The sequence below is a fragment of the Chroicocephalus ridibundus genome, chromosome 9 (genome assembly GCF_963924245.1).
Source record: "Chroicocephalus ridibundus chromosome 9, bChrRid1.1, whole genome shotgun sequence".
Lineage (NCBI taxonomy): Eukaryota > Metazoa > Chordata > Aves > Charadriiformes > Laridae > Chroicocephalus > Chroicocephalus ridibundus.
This window is the reverse complement of record NC_086292.1, coordinates 12,262,298-12,282,503: the sequence shown is the minus strand read 5'-3', so window position 1 is coordinate 12,282,503 and position 20,206 is coordinate 12,262,298. Positions and strand designations below refer to the sequence as shown.

Here is a 20,206-nt window from a genome sequence, read left to right as displayed (position 1 = left end):
TGTCTGTTGATTACATTTCACAGTTTCGGCACAACTGAGTTAATGTTCAACACTGTATAACTGTAAAAAGCATCAAGTCAAAGAGAGTTCAGTTGCACCGGCTATGTCTTGCTAATAGGTAACGTTCTACTGAGGTGTTACTTTGTCAGTTGTCAGTCCTCTGACAATATGTTTAGGGCCAAATAAAACTGAAAATGCACAGCGGTCTTGGTGGTGGTCTCTCTCTTTGTAGAGTCTCAGAGGTCTTAAGAACAGGATAGGTTATGACTGTCTTTTATGACTTATAGAAACATATACATTAAAATCATGAATATAAGTAGGGTTTTCTAATGAGATCCTGGCTTTTTCTAAAAGTTCTTTCAGTAAAATATTGAGGATATCCAGAAACTTACTAAATATCCAGTGGACTAATCTATACTGAGAAAACAAGTCAGTTTCTTTCCTGCTGTATTTATTGTTTTAACAGAATATTTATGTTCTGAGAGCAGTTTAAAAGATACTTAAGCTACTTGTTTTGTTTTTTTAATATTTCTCTATTACAAATTTGAACTTCAGTATATTGAATCTATTATTGAAAATAAGTATTCCTTCTTTGTTTTCACTCTGTTGCAGAAAACTGTTTTGTTTGAATTTCTCTATTTAAAAGAACAAAAATCATATATTTTGATATTATTCTCCTTGGCTGAAGCTACTATGTGAGGCTATTGTATTTTTTTCTACTTTCTAGTACAGAATTCTTATTTCTGAGTTTTAGAAAACAAATAGCGTAAGATTGGAGGGAAAAAGATTGCTTCTAGTTAAATGTGTTGTCTATAAGTATATTGAAATTAAAACGACTGTATTGAATTGGGCTTAGCACTGGCTTGTTGCTTGGGAAGCCTTCACTCAGCAGTGCTTATTTTCTATAGCCTTAATGGGCAATTACTGCACTCTTCCAGTTCAGAGCCTCTTTTAAGTAGACAGTACTGCTCGGTCCAAATTATAGATGTATTTGTCAGGTTTGCCTGTAGGCTGTTGGCATTTTTGGTGTTTTGGTTTGTTTGTTTTCCTGAATACAGACAGATGTTTGCTAAGGGTTATGAAGAGTCCATAAACTCTTTTTTTTTTTTCTCTTCTTTTTTTCCTTTTTAGGCAAGGTACTTGGGGCTTTATGTATGAAGTTCTGCTTTTATACAGTGTCTGTGTCTTACCTGTACGTCTCTTTTTATCTATAGAGACTTCAATCTTAAATAACTTAAAACATTTTGACATATTTTGAAGAATTCATATTTCCATTATTGAAATGTCGGGGTTTAGATCTGAAAAGGGTTGTAAGGAAATTGTCCTTTCTGTAACTCTGTTTCAGGACTGCAGGTAGATTTGGAATGCTATTTTGGATGACATTTTCGTGTAGTTGTTCGTGCATCATTTTCTACTCTAAGGGATAATTGGTTTATGCATAATTTTGTTCATATGAATGATCATAGACTGCTACGTGATGTTGGAGTTGTAGAGGAGTGAGCTTTGTATCAAAGCAACTTTTAAAGAAACATCCACTAAAAGAGACATCTCTTGGGGCTTAAGTTGTCATTAATGAAATACTGGTGGCAGTGTGTGTGTGTGGTATATTTGCCTGATCTACCAAAGCGTTTTGTCTTTGGTCATATTAACTACAGAAACTTAGCGAGAACGGAGTAGTTTAGGGGTAAGGATTCTTAGATGGCATATGCGAATGTGACTTCCTTAGCTTTACTTTGAGTAGGGTATCAATAACTTGACCATTACTTTAGTTTTTCTTCTGATAAATCAAGGTGTTAATTATTGTAAACTGAAGTTTTCAGTTATCTAATAGAAGAACTTCAAGAAATGGAACTCACAAGTTCCACTCATTGGGTGGTGGACTGTTGTACTGGATAGAGAATACAAATCTGGGAGATCGTTACCTGTCTTCAGCTGTGTTTCCTCTTACCAGTGCTCTGATCCTATGGAAACTGGTTCCAAAAGCAGGTAGCAGCCAACAGCGGAATGGGGAGTATGGTGGGGCTTTCACATGCTGGTTGGAGGAGTGAGACTTTCTTATTCCATTTTTGTGGAGTAAGAAAGATTCATGGAGGTTGTGTTGCTTATCTGAAACAACACAGATATCTTTTTTTAAAAGCAAGTAAGTAAACTACGTTTCTTATAACATGTTTTTGTTCTAGAAGATGCTTTCTTTTTCAACTACTTTGATGTGCGATATGATTTTTCTGATTTAGCTGTGTGGCCCATTTTATTTCTGAGTTAATTTCTTACACAAGACACTAGCCAACTACTGGACTGGCGACGTATCACTGGGAAATAAATTAATGCAGAAGAAGCATTGCTTCCTGATGGTCTGGATAAAAGCCTTCCTACTTACTCCTGTAAGCTATCCTCAGCAGGAATATCTATTATTCTTCATGTAAAAATTTCCTCTTTCAAATTCTGTCTTCCACGTGTGTACCACTAACCACAGAGCCTTTCCCACTTTTGAAAGCCATACTGCTTTCCTATAGACAGGTACTTCTGGTGGCCCTTTATCACCAAATTATTTCTTGCTCTGAACTACTGCTGTGGTTTTTTGACTTCATTCTCTGCCCTGTTCACCAGTTTTTCCTGTTCCTCTTACTCCCATTTTTGCACAGTTATTAGCCCTTCCTGCTCAGAACATTTGAGAACCATGCTTACAGGTCTTATTCTTTCATAGCCACCTGATGTGCTTTATAAACCATAACAACCAAATACCCCTCACCTTCTATACATCCAGGTTATAGATGTAGCTATGAGCTGACTTCAATTTCTTTTCATTTTCCTTAGTTTCTTCCCCAGCTCTTTTCTCAGAGCTCCTAATTCATCCAAAATTTTGTCTGCTTTTCTGCAGAGCTCTGTATCATCATGTTGTTGAGCCCTTCTATTTTGTGAAGTCCAGCGAATTGAAATCCATGCAGTTCTGCTTTCAGCTGCTTTTTCACAACTTTGGTCTTACCCATCACCAGCCTCCCCTTATACTCTCTCCCAGAGGTAAGCCTTTCTCCAACATCTCTTTCCTCCCTTATTGCATTTTTTACTGGGGAAGTGTCACGTTCTGGGTTCTCTAACATTAGGTTAGCTTGAATTGAGAACTCTATGGTTTTGCGAACTTCAGTCTTTATTTCCCTTTCCCTCTTGTTTTCATTAGTACTTCAGCTGCTACAAGAAAATTCTTTCCCACCTCTGTAAAATACAAATCATTCTCTTTGATGTAGAGCCCATGCTATGCCCTCAACTAGTAACATAACATTTAAATGCATGCCTTAATATATTTTGTTATTTATGTTTGTATTATTAACCGTTTTTAAGTGACAAAGATCTGTTTGTAGGCGTAGTGACTGGTATTGTTTCTTCTTCTTTTTTCTTCTCCTTGTAATATAGGTAGGTAGGTAGTTACGAAAGAAAAACTTTATAGTCAGAGTTTGCACCTGGATCTTTCTTAGCCTAGGACAAGATGAATTTTTACAGCATGCAGGCTAGCTACTTTTATCAGCAAAGATGTCCTGTTTTTTTTTGTACCAAATAGAATTTTGGTCATTGAAGGTTTTAGGTTAATACATGGGAACTGTCTTAGGTACAGCATGTCTGCAAAACTTATTGTGTGTATTGTTGTAAAAGATGCCTCTTGCATTTGTCCAAATGATTGGTGTCTGCAAATGGTGGTGTTCCTTATCTGCGCAATGCATTTTCATGCATGTTTGCTAGAACGTGAGAGCTAACTTCTATTACAATGTCATTACAGTGTTATAATACTTGGAGGTTTATAAACCCATTAGCTATATGGTGGATTTCCATAAATTCCATATATTTCAATAAATCAGAGTGACCATGGAGTAAATGTCTTTAAAGAATAGAAGAGTAAATCTTAGTAATAAGCAACTTTTTTGTTTGACATACTGGAGGGAAGAGTTAACAGAAACGTACTCAAGTATAATTTAATCGTGCAGCCTTTTAGTGTTTCATTAGCACACTTTGTTTACAGTTACGTTGCCTTTAGAAATGTTAAGTTAAATTGTCTGCTAAGATTAAGAGACTTGTAAGTCTATAGGGCATAATAATTTACTTATGGTCAGCAGCTTTAGCGATCACCATAAAATATACCAATTGTTTTAATTTCAACAGACTAAGTTGTCAGTTGATAAGTAGTCAATAATAAGAAGAAACGGCATTTTAATGTTGTTCATATTTGGTTAATAATATTTTTGTACTTGGCTATGAGTTACAAAATTGTATTTTGTCATTACAAAGCTGTATGGAACTACTTTGAGCAATTCATATTAAGCTTTCAAGAGTAGCAGCTACAGACTATGAGAAATGGTTTTATATGTTGATGTTACCATTCCCAAATGCAAACCTGTAATGTACATGAGAGACTACCATAAATTACTGTATTGCTATTTTGAGACTTCGTTTAGATAATACACCAACATGGTCAGTGCTGTTAGCAATTGAGTTATGTTGGGTGTTTTGCTTGGCAATTTTTTTTATTTTTTTTTTTTTCTGGTAAACATGGAAGCTTCAGGCTTTTTTTGGTTTTATGGTGGTTTTTGTTTTGTTTTTAAATAAAAATAAGTGATAGAAATCAAGTAAAGCTTATCTTATGCACTTAACTCCAGGTCAGAGAAATATAACTGTTCAGTCCATATGGTGAAACTAGGGAAAGATGCCTCATTTTCTCTCTTTTTTTTTTTACTGTTTTGTTTTGTGTGCTTTGTTACTGATGCCTTCTCTATAGAATGCGAATATGGTCCATCTTTAAAGACCTTATGGAGAGAGACAGGTGGATTGGGTATCCTGTGTCTAATGCCATCTCTTTGTCTTAGAATTGGGATCAGAAATGAAACCAGGAATGACTTAAAATTTATTTAATGAGCAAATTAAGAAGAAATTGTGACTAAGAAATACTACATTGAGTGATGTAAAATGAAAAATTATAAAGTATTTTTTTAGATTTCTCTTAGCCCATTTCTAAAGAAGAAACATTATTTTGACATGAAAAAAGAATGAAACAAATTGCCAAGTTCTGTCAAAATTTACAGATTTTTCTTTTTATCAGTGCCAAACAGCATTATTTAGTGATGAAAGCATTCAGCTAAAAGATTGCCCAGCTCAGACTCCCCTCTCTATTTTGCGATAGCACACAATGCAGCTTTGAAATGAAGATAAGTGTTTTATTCTTAGTACAAAATGTATTTACTGCCTTTATATGTATGTACACAAGCTGTTGCCACATCTAGTGCGTGGTAACCCGTTTGTGGTAATCTAATGGAACTGTAGCAAGCTATAGTTTGTAAATCAGCATCACAACAGTTATCTTCAAGTAAACGTTTCTAAGCTGCCCAGGACCTAACTAACTGAAGCCAATCACAGAAGACTTAGGAGTTGGATATACTATAATCCTAAAAATATTTTAAAATGACTTATTACTGTGAAATTGTTGATCATTACAGTAAAGAATAAAGAAAAAGCCAGTGCTTCTGTATTCTGTACCATATTTTTTTGCCGTACGACTGAATCGTTGAGAGTGAGTTTTGGGGTTTTTTTTAAGTCTACTTTTTTGTTTTGAAATACTGCCCTTGAAATAATGAACAACTGAAACCAGTTTGTTTTCGTGAGACCAAACAGACTTTAATATAATTTTGCTTTCTCTCTAAAGGCCTGGTCCTAATCCCACTGATTTGAGTTACAGGATTTTCTGCCTCTGAAATTTGTGAAAATAAGATAAAGTCAGGCTGTAGTTCAGCAAAGATTGGTGCAAGCAATTTTATATATAGTGGTCGCTGTTCTGTTTAGCTTTTTTACTGTTTTGAAGTGGTAAATGTATGAAGCACTGTAATACTTTTGCACCTTTTCTGCAGGTTACGAAAGGGAGATGCAGCATTTGCTTTCCTACCTTTGCTTTGCTCACCTTTAAAGTTCAATTATAATCCCAATGTACGAACTTTAAATTTTCCAAGATTTTTGTGTTCTCTCCTAAGGAGGTCCCCTTTCAATACAACTTGCATGTGCAAAACCCATGCAGAAGTTATCAGTTAATATTGTGATGTAAAAATAGTGAGAGGAATTTAATCCATTATTGTTGATTTCAGTGTTTGACTTACAGTCCTGTCTAGTCAATAAATTAAAAAAAAAAGTTTGACAAATCAGAACGTTTACTGTGCTTGGGGAAATCAAGTTGAAGCTAAGACTTGTGAGGGCTTTGGTTCAGAATTGTTTTTTATTTTTATTATGTAAGGTTATGTGGAATTCTAGGTGGACATATATTAAAGTAATGCTATTGTTTTCTTACAGAGGTTGATTTAGTCTTATGGTATATTGATATGGAAAAGTTACAGGAGGTTATCCAGTCTGTCATCCATTACCAGCCCTACCACTTTGTGAATATGATGCTACTTTGTAACTGATGTGACTAAATGGAGATTCCTCTAGAGAACAAAAAGCTCTGATTCTAGCTTCAGTCTCAGTAGTATGCACATCTATGAATCTGTGGTGACAGGCTGATCAACCAGCTGCCAGCGTATCAACCTTTCTGGTAATTCTACCAGACCAGCGCTACGTTGTTGAGTGCTTTTACATCTTCACAGTTTTTCGGTGATGCTTACCAAGAGCTCTGCCTTCATTTCGCTAGGTAGACACATATTCTGAAAGGTTGAGCATCTTGCTGAAGCATTGATAAGTGGGATATTCAAAGTTTATTAAAATCGGTTAAAGGTATACCACGCCCTCCCTCTCCAATTTATGAACTTACTTTTTATCATTTCTTGGCCAAGGGTACAGCCTAGTAATATTTGCCTGAGCTTTTACATATGCATGGAATTAGTACAGTTGTAGCGTGTTTTAGTAACGATGATGGAGTTGTCAGTGGTGTCTGCCTTCTTCAAAATGAATACCCAACATGTTGCATCTTACTATTGTTCTGCTTTCCGTGAGTCAAACAATTAGCTCAGAAGGAGGCATAAATGTGCAAAGTGTAAGTTGGTCTCCATGAATGAAATAAGATGGAAATTTTGTTAAATGGTACTTCCACTTGAAGGCAAGTAAGATTTTGACGCTGCTTAAGTAAAAAAGAGATGCTGGTTATATTCATATCTTAGCACTTTGGATGAGTTTGTTCTTGAGAATCTTCTATTGCATTTCATGGTGATGCAAGTATGCTTAATATAACAGATGTCAGTCCTCATTTGTCTTTGCCTATGGTTGAAACTATGTAAATATTAATTCCTAAAAAAAAAAAAAAATCTTTACTGGTAGGCTTAAAAATCAGTTCACGTGGATGAAACTAATGTCTGCCGTTGCCATCTAACTTTAGAAAAGCTGTATCTTTTTTATTTGTTGATGTTTAAGTGGTTTCTCTTTGTTTAAAGGTATTTGCTTGAAAGCTCTCATCCATCTTAAAATTTAGTATAATATAACGTGGAAATCTTTGTATATAAATTATAGTTGCAGTTAGCATTATGTAACCCAGTAATGTCACTAGTGTTTATACTTGACAGGAGGTGTAATTTAGATGCTTCTCTGCTTTTTGAATAGTTTGTAGGTGTTACCTGTTCAGTTAATTCACTATATTAAATGCCATTGATTTTACCTTAATGTACCTTTAATAAATTTAAAAACCTGTTTGAGCAACAAAAAAGCACCAGAAATGTAACTTTAGTGGAAATTGAAATATTAATATCAGTGATACAGAGTTAATTGAATGTCAGGAAAAAATACCATCCAGAGGATGAAAATGCTAACTCCTTTGTTTGTAACTTCTACATTGAGAGTAATTTCAAGGTGTTTTAAAAGCTGAAATGAGCCTTAAAATATTGGTGAAAATGCATCCGAAAAATGCAGTTTGTAACTTAATTGTTGGTGTTACTTTGAACAAAAAATCTAAGACACTTTCTTGAATAATAATGAAACGAGGCATAAAAATTAATCTCCATAAAAAGTCCCCAAGGACTTTTCCTCGGAAAAAAAGACAGATGACTTTGTGAAGAGCATTCTGGTGTGCAAGGAGATGAGACATTTCTCATCTTCCTGTTGCTGAATAGTCTTTATTTACTTACATGGAGTAAGTTTTGGTACTCTTTTCCTTATTTTCTTGAGCCAAGGATGTTTGAATATGACTGCCCTTTTCCACAGAATAGGCACATTAGTTGAGTGCTGTTGTGTCCAGTCTAGCTGGATTCTGGTTGTGTATCACAGAACCATAGAATGGTTTGGGTTGGAAGGGACCTTACAGATCATCTATTTCCAAGCCCCCTGTCCTGGCAGGGACACCTCCCACTAGACCAGGCTGCTCAAAGCCCCATCCAGCCTGGCCTTGAACACCTCCAGGGATGGGGCATCCACAGCTTCTCTGGGCAACCTGTGCCAGTGCCTCACCACCCTCACAGTAAAGAATTTTTTCCTAATATCTAATAGAAATCTACGCTCTTTCAGTTTAAAACCGTTACGCCTCATTCTATCGCTCCACTCCCTGATAAAGAGTTCCTCCCCATCCTTCCTGTAGGCCGCCTTTAAGTACTGGAATGCTGCTATAAGGTCTCCCCAGAGACCTTTATTAGAGCTTAAAAATTTTGAACCATTTCTGCATAGTTAATGTGTCATTAATATGTTAAAGTGAAAAAGTGATAGTGTTATGGGGTATAAACAATTCTAGTATGATGTGGTGGTGGACTTCACACCAGAACATGAGAAGTGGCAGTAAATCAAAACCATGACTCTTCGTATTTTAGTAATGTTTTTACCTTATCGATTGGAAATGCAGCGTAAATAAGAGTCACACATTTCAGGTTAGCAGATCTTTTTCTTTGCTCATCATCTTGCTGATCAATGGCCCGATTTAGAAATAATAAAATATGTCTCTGACATCTGTTTGAAATAGATTGCTTAAATAGTGTGCGTTCAGCTTTTTTGTTTTGCTTTGCCTTTTTAACAGTGGGGATTACTGCACACCTAAGGGATAAGCGTAGAGCTGTAGATTAAATCACAAATGCAATGTAAATGCATCAAAATATTCTGCAAGCATAAGCACCATATCAGTTAAAAATATTGCATTAAAATAATATTAAGGATCTGGCTTGTACTCCTAAATAAAGCTATTGGGAGCCCAATCTTTTGTATGAAAGGGCATGGTTATGGTACCAGGGTACCCTTAGTAGTTGTCTGATTTCTCCAAATAAAACTGAATATTAAATTATCTATATTTTTAAAATTATTTTTTTTTAAATTGTATGCTATGTCTGCACTTTTCTACATGTGAAAATGAAGACGATACCTTTCTGGAGGAGATTAAAACCAAGACTGAATGTTTAGGATGCGTTATCTAACTCTAAAAATTAACCAAAACTGGATACGTCCTCAAAAGGAAAAACCTCAACTAAGTAGCACTCCTCTTTTGCATGTTATAATACAGTATGAAAAATCTACTGTGCCCCCTTCTCCTAAGAGTTTGTAAGCTAATTTTAAAAGAAAAAGGGGGGGGGGGGGGAAATAACATGTGAGATTGAAGGAGTGAAAATCATGGAACAGAGTCAAAGGGAAAATGCCCTTAGAAGAGTGATACTGTTTGGTCTCTGTCTGCAGAGGCCACTACCTATTTAATTTAATGCGATAGTTAAGATACCAGAGAAAAGCTGAGGGTTCAAGACTTCAGGTTCTGCATGATTTAGGGAAGACCTGGGGAGAAAGGTAAGGTAAGAAATAAATTGGATGGGAAGGAAACCGGCTGCATTTGTTGGCCAGTGCAAAGCTGAATACACTCAAGATGATGTGAAAATGGTGCAGAAGGAAGGGAAAAGGAGAATGTAGCTGTGTGACTGGAGCCGTAGAAAAGGTGGGGAGGGGTTTGCTGCGGTGTTCCAGAAAGACTGCAGCAGGCAGAGAGATGCTGCCTGTTTCCTGATGTCACTTGATAGAAAAGTGCTTTTGGCAGATCTGAGCAATTCCAAATTTGCCTTGACTGATGTAATCAAACACTAAGCTTCTTGTTTAAATATTTGTAGTGACATGTACATGCTCTTCCAGTACCTCTGAGCTTGCATTAGATTACAGCATGGTCCTCTATAATTAACTTTTTGTATATTTTCTGTTTATGTGAAACCTCATGGGAAGATTCATGGCAACAGGGTCAGCAAAAACCTAAACTTGACAGCTTTTCTAGAGCTAGCATTGAATTGTGATATCTGTTGATTAAATCAACCATTAATTGCTCCAGCTTGAAGTTCTGCTTGTCTTTGTTCTTTTCCTTAGATGGTTTCACTTTGTCTTGGGTTTTCCACTTGTGTTTAAGTGTTGCTAATTCTTGTAGTTTTCAAAAAACTTTTTTGTTCTGAGAAATGCTAGGAAACTTGAGGACAAAAGGTAAAGTGGAGGGTTTTATTTTTTTCTTCTTTTGTTCACTGGAACATTATTAGTGTATGTGTACTTGTGTATAAGTATTTTGTAAAAAAAAAGCTCTTAATAACCTCAGGTCTGGGAGGTAGGTAAGGTAGGTAGGAAAGTATTTTCAGTTTTCCACCAGAAAGGAAAGCAATCTCCTTGGGCTGAAAAGAAAGGGCACTGATGGCTCACCTGTGTGCTCTGTGGTTCAGGTTGTCTTCTGTAGAATAAGGCTTGAGATTTCGTGAGTCTCTTTGTTGTGTCCTGACAGAGTGAAAACTATGAAGGTATGTTGGATACCTTATCCATCCTAACCGTGACCGCTGAGATTGCTGTGATTTCTAAGGGGAAATGATGTTTTAGCGTGTGCAGGGTTTTTGTTGGTTTTAAATGAACTATGACCTGCTCCGCAGGTCTTCATGTGAAGAACATGAGGGAGCTGACGGAGGACAGCAAATCTGTTACCAGCTTACTTCAATATTATTTGGAACATGAGTTTATGACTAAATGATGGTAGTCCTCAGGAAAAAAAACACATATTATTGGGAATGTTATGAGTGACGAAGTCTGAAATAAATTAGAAGTGGAAATGAGGGATTTGTCAAATAGAGCCACACTCCAGTAAATCTGTTCATCTAGTATAAACTGATACCCAGGAACAACTTAAATACTCATTTCCTACACTGGGGATGAGTGAGATCAATTCAAGGCTATCATGCCCTGAATTTGCAGACGGCTCGTAGTAATTAAGAAATAAACCTCGAAGTTGTTCTCTTGATTTTTCTCTGATGCCTTGCCTGGGGGTCAGAAATGTGTTCTTGATGCCTGTTGTCTACGGGCACTAGAAGACTTAAATAGCGTTTTGCCTATTAACAGAAGTTGTTTGTTTGCATTTGTGCAAATTTCTCCTCCAAAGCTGATTTAGTGTTCCAGCACAGAAGGGCTGTGGGATTACGAGACTGTTAATAGATGAGAAGACGACTATATGTACCATGAAAGTGATTATGACCACAGGAAGCTTGTATCAAAATTGCTTTAGTACATAATTGTGTATAGTATGGAAACTTTAAAAGGTTATTTCCTTAAACTGTTAACAAAAATTGTCTTCTGTTATGGTTTCAGCTCCTAGGGACAAAAAACTTAAGCATGGTATCTGCTTTGTCTGCAGAATGGAACAGGAGCTCTTCTGGTCGTTATCCTGGGAGCTGAGCATCCTGTTACATTTGTGTAAAAACACGTGTTTCATTGCTGATGGGAAAACAGAACTGTCTCTACCATAGAGATTCAAATAGAGCTCTCTGTTAAATAGTACTTATTAAAAACTATGACATTTTAAAGCAGTTACTATTTTAGCACTTTTAAATGTTTTGATGCTCTTCCTTACACTGGATGAGATTTGTACATTAAAAAAGAAGGGCAGAAAAGGACATTGTTTCAAAAAGATTATGTTTCTAGGGAAGCACATAGCTAAAATTGGACAGTAGATGAGCTGTATAGGCCTAAGGGACGATGATAACAGAATTAGTAGCAATGAAGATTTGTCGTTTCCTCCTTGCTGAAATAACTCGTCTGTTTTGGGGAATATGTAGATGATACTCCCTGAAGTGCAGTCTATTGTGTCCCATTTCTAAGTATTCTGAGATTATATCCAAATTCACTTTTACCCTTCTGGTAAACATAGTTAATGGGTGAAATAAAATAGCATTGTTTTCTCTGCCTCTGCTACTTGGTCTTAGAAGTCTGTGAGAGATGTTCCACTCACCTCACTTCAGCGTGCAGGACTGTTCTTCCCTCTTTGTGCCTGTTTCTCCTCTCCAGTTCTTCCCTCTCCTCACATGCCCACCAGTGCTGTTTGGGAAGATCCCTTAAGTCCTCTTAAGTGGATAGCTATCATTGACAGAGTAAAATAGGTCTAAATAAAGAGTCATTGGGCAGTTTTTTCTAGCAGAACAGGAACAGATTCTGAGGTTGATGGATTGTAAAGTGTCATCAAGTGCCTGTTGCATGTTCATATATAGGCAGCTGTGTGCTACCTAGAGTTTTTAATCTTTCTAGGTTTTCAAAGTAGTAAAATTTACTTAAAGCTATACTCAGTCCATAGATTTTCTATTACATAGAATCTTTGTTTATAAACCGAGCAAAAAAAAATGTAAATGCTCTGTGGAAGTTTTAAGCTCTTGGGGCACCTGTCAACCTTCCAAGGAGATTGCAGGTGGAAGGGGAATTATTTTTAGAACCAGGGATCTGCACTGCTAAGTAGGCATCCAATTCTGCATTTTTTTTAGTTATGACTAAAAGACTAAAGATGTCCCTTTTAATTCTTTCTCCTGACATTTCCTGAAGAGCTTTGAACTATTAGATGAAGTTCTTTGCTACAGGCAAACAGTTTGAGTTTTACATGAGTAAGGGGTTAATATCAGGGTCAGATGTAGGATTTTCCATAACAGATCAAAAAAAAATAGGTGATCTATTTGAGCGTAGTGCTTCTAGACTGCACTTAGCTAACAGCAGGGACAGAAATTCATAAACAAGAAACATTGTTTTGACTTAGATACTTTTTAGATGAGGGTAGAGATGGTGGCAGACCCAGGAGGGCTCAGTTTAGTATACGAGTCCTGTTGTTAATATAACTCTGATCTGAACAAACATCTATTTATAGAGTCCACATACGTATATTTGGAGAATGTATCTCTAAATAAATTAGCATTTATTTAAATGATAAATCTAAGGGTAGATATCATTACCTAAAGAAAATATTTCTCCTACAGACGAGAGCTTTTTACTTAATAGTATTCAAAATTACAATTGTCGATTTGAATTCTGGATACTGTAGACTTGCCTGGAATTTATGTCACTGAAAAATTAATTAAAATCAGTTCATTCCTCCTTTGCAGGCATATAGACAAAAGAATTTCAAAGGATGTCAGATAAAAATTGTTTCCATAGTAAAAGGTTCTAAACTGTTTGTAGAATGAATGAAAGGAACTCAGCAACGAGTGGTTCTGAATATTTAAAAAAAAGACTTGGAGTTTGATTGCTGCACAACAATTTCACCTTTTCTTCAGGTTGCCTAATGGAACTGAAACCCTAATTTGTAATGATAAGGTGACTGACTAAACGACTTGTGAATGAATTTTGAAGGTAAGTCTTATTTGCATAGTTGTTGAGGCAATGGACTTTCAGCCTTTTATTCTTACATATAAGAATGTCAATATGTTTTTCAGGTTTGGGTAAGAGGAAAACATAGGTATTTGTAGCCTTCAGTCACAGAGTGGTAACTCCTCTAGGAGGTGTACAAAAGAAATAACCATTAATTTCTGCAGGCTTTTGTACAACATTTGTTTATTATGCAATGTGCAACATACTGTGACTCACAGTTCTTATATCTGTGTAAATTTAAAAAAAAAAGGCATTGAATTAACTATCTTTCGAAATATGCAAGAGAACTGCTTTGTGTTTTGAGGGCCACTGACACAACTGCCATTATTTTTCTTCAGCACCTAGTATTTTGCACATTGTGCAGAAAATACTTTCTGTGCCAAAACTTAAGCCTATGTTACTGAATATTTTCTTCTTCAGCAGAGGAGGTATCCATCAGGAAGTGCTGGTTGCATACCTGTGCTGTCATCAACAGAATTTGCTGCTCTTTCCCAACATGTTATTTTGACTGTTTATGAAATTATTCATGTAGTTTATGTTAAAAGGATGAATTGCTAATTCCTTTGTCTTATGCATTGCTGGGATTTGCAGTTCTGAGATTTGCCCAGCTACCTCTGTCTACTGTTTGCAAGAAATACTCCATTATTTGTGATTTATCCCTTCTGGCGCTACTGTTAGTATTTGCAAATCTTGTAGATGGGATTCCTTTTTCATTGCTACTTGTTGGAGAGCTATGTAACTTTATTAACAGTAATATTTTGCGTTTCTATCTGTGGCAACTTTTCTTTGATAAGCTCAATGTTCTTTATAAATGCTAATGGATTGTTGGAGTGCTCAGAATTTGAATTGGATGCCAGTCGTATTATGTGCAAGTTAACCAAGAGGTTAATGGGAATTAGGCACCCAGGGGCCTTCAAAATAAACTGTTTTTAAGTACCTTGTTTAAGAATTTCAGGGAAGTCTAGGAAAGGCTTCAAATATAACTCATATCATTTTAGTCACAGGCTAACTTTCCTATTAACAGAAAGGTTTCTTAGTGGAAGACCAGGAAGGTCTGTAAAACTTATTTCTTGTTCTTTCTCATGTGTAAAGAAGTTTGTATTTCATTATTCAAACACCATATCCATAGGCACTGAATATCCTGCTATTAAGTAGTGAAAATTAGTGATCATAAAGTGGAATTGTGTGTACTTTGATATACTTAACATCAGTAATAAAAGTGGCATTGGTACTGAATCGAGCACAGTATTACTGTGAAATGATTGATATGTTGCTTTTATAACAACATAACAGCTGACAAGACTTTATTTTCAGTTGTCATAATACTACAGTTTAAAATAAATGTCCCACCCAACAATGATAGATGTAATTTGTACTCTCTTTTTGAATCATCTTCGTATTATTTTTAGGTGTTGCTTGTGCTCTAAGTTCCATCATAAAAATGAACTTTTACTTGCTTTATACTTTGCCCCTTAATTTGGGCAAACTTTTTTATGAGTGTTGAACAGAACAGTTTGTTCGTTATTAGGTATAGTGTGTAAGAATAACTAATGCCAAATTATATTGGGTGCTTGATTATGTATTTTGTGTTTCAGTGAGTTAGAGTATCAGTAAGGTCCACTAGCTGCAAATCAGTTAACATTAAAAGAAACCTAGAGACTTTAGTTTTGGGCTCTGTAATTCTCTGAAATGTTACCCAAGGTATTTGCCTGGTATCATAAATTGAGGCATAGGCAAGCTAGCAGAAAAGATACTTAAGACTAACGCAGGTCATCAGAAATCTGACATCGTTTTCTTCATTCAGTCTACAGAGACAGTTTTTTAGTGACACCTTTGTTTAACTTTCTGCAGACTCCAGAGAGGCTAGTACAATTGCTCTTTTGAAAGTCAGCTCTGGGACTTGAGCTTGTGAACAGAGAGCAACTTCATATTTAGGAAGAAAAGCGTCCTGGTTTCAGCTGGGACAGAGTTAATTTTCTTTCTAGTCTTTGTTGTATTTCAGATTTGGTCTGAAAGGAATGTCAATAACGCATATTGGTTTGGTTATTGCCAGGGGAGATTTATATTTTTCCAATTACTTTTTTCAGCTTCCCATGGAAGCTGAGAAGGAGCATAGACAGAATGATGATATGGCCAATGGAATATTCTATACCATAGACATCATACTCAGTATATAAATGGGGTTAGACAGGGGGTGGGTACTCGTGATTGCTGCTTGGGAAGGTACTGAGTGGTGAGAGTGACTTCTGTCATTATTATTATTGTTATTTATTATTTTCCGCTTCTGTTAGTATTCTATTAAACTGTCTTTATTTCAACCCACAATATCTTTTTTCTCTTCCCTTACCCCACCTTTTCTCCCTCTTCTCCCTACCTCTCTGGGGGAAGGGGAAGAACTCTGTGAGTGGCTGCGTGGTCCTAGCTGCTGCTGGGGTTAAACCATGACAAAAAGTCAAGGTTGTCAAGGCTGGGAGGCAGAGAACAACAGTGCTGCAGTTGTCCTGGCTAGCCTGGCAGGATGGAAATAAAACTACCATGGACAAAGTATTTCATAGGAGAGTGCATACACTTTTCCATACTAAATAATTGGGGGTTTAGGAATTACCATTTTCCCACAAGGTATATCTGTTTCCTGTGACTTTCTTCTGCCCTGCTGTCTTTGCTGTATAGATTATAGTGATTAGGTAGTAGATATTTGGGGGACATGGAAGGAAAGAGTTTTCACTTTTCCTGCTCCCTCACCCAAACCACATTTTTCTGATTCTTTCTGTAATCTAGTCCATAGTTCATTCTGAGCCTCTCTTTACAACTCTAAAGGCTTGTGTTCTTCATTCCTATTTCCTGATTTTGGTGGAAAAGAATGTGATGTAACAGACTTCTTTTAAGCTGAAAAGAAATGAAGTTTTATGTACATCTTAAATGTAAGTAGTACTTTTTCCTAAAGTGGAGAAAGGATTCATTTACATGAGACTAAATTTGGTTTAAAAGAGGAGATGGAATTCACTTATTAGACTGTTGTTACCACTTGCACGTTAGAACTGAAATGTATGAACACAAATGCAAAGTGTCTGTCATCTTCTATGCCAAAATTCCTAAATTTCTTACAATGTTACTAAAGAAGTAAATATTTAGTTCTGTTTTCTCGCAGACTTTGTGGGGAGACACTGTCTGACTTCTAATTAGTAAAAGTCCTCCTACAGAACTGTAAAAGGTATTCTCAGTCTTTATCAGCTTTTAATTTTACATTATGCAAGTGACAATGGCCCACGTTCTCATTAGCCTTCTGCTTGTTTGCTTATAAGCATTTCTGAGCTCATATTCCTTTCTATTTTGTGTGAGTAATAATACCCTTTTTCTATAAGGAGATTACTTTTTCACACTTGCTGTTTGCTTCCTTTTTTGTTTCATAAATTCAGTTAAAGGCAAGATTAACTTTGTAGTGAGCCGCCCTTTTTCTCCCAGGATTTTTTTTTCACGTATACTGTAAAAATTAAGAGGAGTTTTATGCAGTGTTTCATGGATTGAAGTGTTAGAATTCATATAGTGATTCCTGCTTTCTTTGTGCATGTATGTAAGATGTATGGTTCTAAGATATTTGCTTGCTACTTGGAATCATAGAATATTTTGCATTGGAAGGGACTTCTAAAGGTCATATAGTCCAACCCACCTGCAACGAGCAGGGGCATCTGCAACAAAATTGGGTTGCTCAGAGCCCCGTCCAACCTGACGTTGAATGTTTCCAGGGATGGGGCATCTACCACCTCTCTGGGCAACCTGTTCCAGTGCTTCACCACCCTCATTGTAAAAAATTTCTTCCTTATATTTAGTCTAAATCTACCCTCTTTCAGTTTAAAACCATTACCCCTTGTCCTATTGCAACAGGTCCTACTAAAAAGATTGTCTCCGTCTTTCTTATAGGCCCCCTTTAAGTACTTAAAGGCTTCAATAAGGTCTCCCCAGAGCCTTCTCTTCTCCAGGCTGAACAACCACAACTCTCTCAGCCTGTCCTCACAGGAGAGGTGCACCAGCCCTCTGATAATTTTTGTAGCCCTCCTCTGGACCCGCTCTAACAGGTCCATGTCCTTCTTGTGTTGTGGGTCCCAGAGCAGGACACAGTACTCCAGGCGGGGTCTCATGAGAACAGAGTAGAGGGGCAGAATCACCTCCCTTGACCTGCTGGCCATGCTTCTTTTGATGCAGCCCAGGATACAATTGGCCTTCTGGGCTGTGAGCGCACATTGTTGACTCATGTCCAACTTTTCATCCACAAGGAAGAAAATTTTTCCTGTTGATGAGGCACTGGCACAGGTTGCCCGGAGAAGCTGTGGGTGCCCCATCCGTGGAGGTGTTCAAGGCCGGTCTGGATGGGGCTTTGAGCAGCCTGGTCTAGTGGGAGGTATCCTTGCCCATGGCAGGGGGGTTAGAACTAGATGATGTTTAAGGTCCCTTCCAACCCAAACTACTCTATGATTTATCCTTAGCTGACTGCAAGCTTTGAAATAGGTAGGTACTTATTTCTTCTTTTGTGGATAAAGGATGTGTACTGTGTGAAGCATGACGCTTGCTTAGCTTTTTGTAGGTTCAGGTCTAGAAGTAGAAGAGCTAAATACAGGTTAAGCAATTTTTAAAATTTGTTTTCTCTAAAGACAAAAGAAATAAAGGTGATTTCCTGAAGAATGCGTCTTATCCGCTGTTATGGGTGATGTGCCAGATCTTCTCTGCAGTGCTAGGGAGTAACCAGCAGCTATCTGGTAAAGGTTCAGGTTTTAATGGAAACCTTTATAAAATTTGACATTTTGTGTTGCTACACCTCATTTCCTAACATAACTTAGTTCCATTCCTCAGAGAATGGCTTTATTCTAGATTAAAGATGATACAAATTTTCATAGGGGAGCGGGATCAAATCACTGGCTGAAACCTTGCAGCTATACAGAAGCTTTATTCCCTTTTCTGATTGTTTACTCAGTACTACATCTCCCTAAATTTAGTGTATTAGGTTGAAGAGAGAAACTACCAAATGCTTTGGAATGCATGAGCTCCCGGCTGCAGAGATGCGGAACAGGAACGCACAGCTGCTGAGCAGATGATGTGCCAGTTCTGTTAGGCTTGCTTTTGTTCCTGCTGGACTGTGGGACAGGGCAGGATGCCCTTCCACTGTGGCATTTCTTACAATTACTTACTCAGAAAATACCAGGCTGGGCATCTGCATTGTCAGGCTTCAGCTGGTTTGCTTTGTCCTGAATTTTCTGGGAAGTCGTTGTACTGCATGTGTGTAGCCAGTTGTGTTTTGTAAATTGTACAGGGACTATTTTTCAAATGTAACCTTTATTAAATATATTTAAAACAAAAATCCAGGAAATGTATTTTGAAGAAACACATCTGTCCATCAGAGGTAATCACTTATTTACATATACATGGATATCTTATCTAAGGATGTTTCAGATATTGCAGGAATTTCACAGTGCTGTTTAATTTACAAATGTCAGTGTATATGCCTATATGTTAATCTATTTGACTTTCTGCTGAGAACTCATGAAAGATGGTATCAGACACTGATTCATGATTGTACTGAATAATTTTTTTGAAAGAACTTTCATTGTACATATTGTGTGACCAGCTGCTTTCAGAGCTGGTAAGATAGAAGCAACAGAGACTTACTCTTACTCTGTGTTTATAGGTAGCTCTTCCTACATGGTTGATTTGGACCGATTTTTCTCTGGAGTATTTGAGAGACTTAAGCCAAATGTGCCATCTTCTATGGGCACTGTTGAAACAGCTAGGTGGCAATGTTCTTCTTGTTTCTCATCCTTGTACTAGTCCGTGATTAAGATGTTTATTAATAAGGAGTAGTACCGTGTAGATTTCATACAGAGAATTAAGTTAATTAAAGTAGTTTTTCAGAAATAGTGATCTCATTGAGATTTGAGAAGGAATCTGCCTGTAAAACTATCTATACTTGTTGCATATACGCTAGCTAAGAAACTAAGCTAAGAAAAAGCTAAGACTGACATCATAGTAGTCTTCCATTCTTTTAATTAGATCTGTCATATCTGGAAGTCAAATCATGTATTTTAATTTTTTTTTGTTAATATAGTAAAAATAAGGCCTGAAATATCTTCTAGTAAAAATGTGTTTGTTTATTCCAGGTTAATTTTTTGATTAACTCATAGTTGTGAACTTTTCAATTAATGTGCCAGCTGGGAGAGGTGTGATAAAAGAACCTATAATTCCTTCTGACTTACCTCTCAGTGTTATTCATTACTGGCTTTGTCTGGTTTAAGTCTGGTCTAAAATGGCAAATGAAAAGTGGAAACACATCTCTATTAGTTTCATCTTAAGGACTGAAAAATACTGCAGTCTTCTTATAGGGAATGCTTTTTTGTCTATATGTAGCTTTACTATATAGCCAAGCAAATCACTATTAGTATGGAATGAAGAAGAACAAGTCATTATTGTTTGTTACAAGTTTTTATTTGTTCATCTTAATTTCCCACAGGAACCTCACTGGTTTTATTAGTGGCATAGGAAATGGCTGCAAATGAAGACAGGAGTTGGGTTTGACTCCTTTACGTGTATGTGCTGGGCTTTAGTGTAAGATTTTGTCTTCAAAAAGTGTTAGCAGTTTAGGTTTTGGTAAAACCAACAGCTTCTG

General features: G+C 36.7%; 1 protein-coding gene across 9 annotated transcripts in view; it reads left to right on the top strand.

Moving 5' to 3' along the window:
* TENM1 (teneurin transmembrane protein 1) overlaps nucleotides 1-20,206 on the top strand; it is a 900,761-nt gene that overhangs the window by 568,868 nt on the left and 311,687 nt on the right. Inside the window, exon 2 of one of the 9 annotated variants that reach the window (XM_063345748.1) lies at nucleotides 2,879-3,018. The exons of 7 other annotated variants lie outside the window; for them this stretch is intronic. The gene's annotated coding sequence lies outside the window, so the exon portion shown is untranslated. Of the gene's footprint in view, nucleotides 1-2,878; nucleotides 3,019-16,460; nucleotides 16,476-20,206 lie in introns of those variants that run through there. One more of the 9 variants, XM_063345752.1, reaches the window with a different exon arrangement.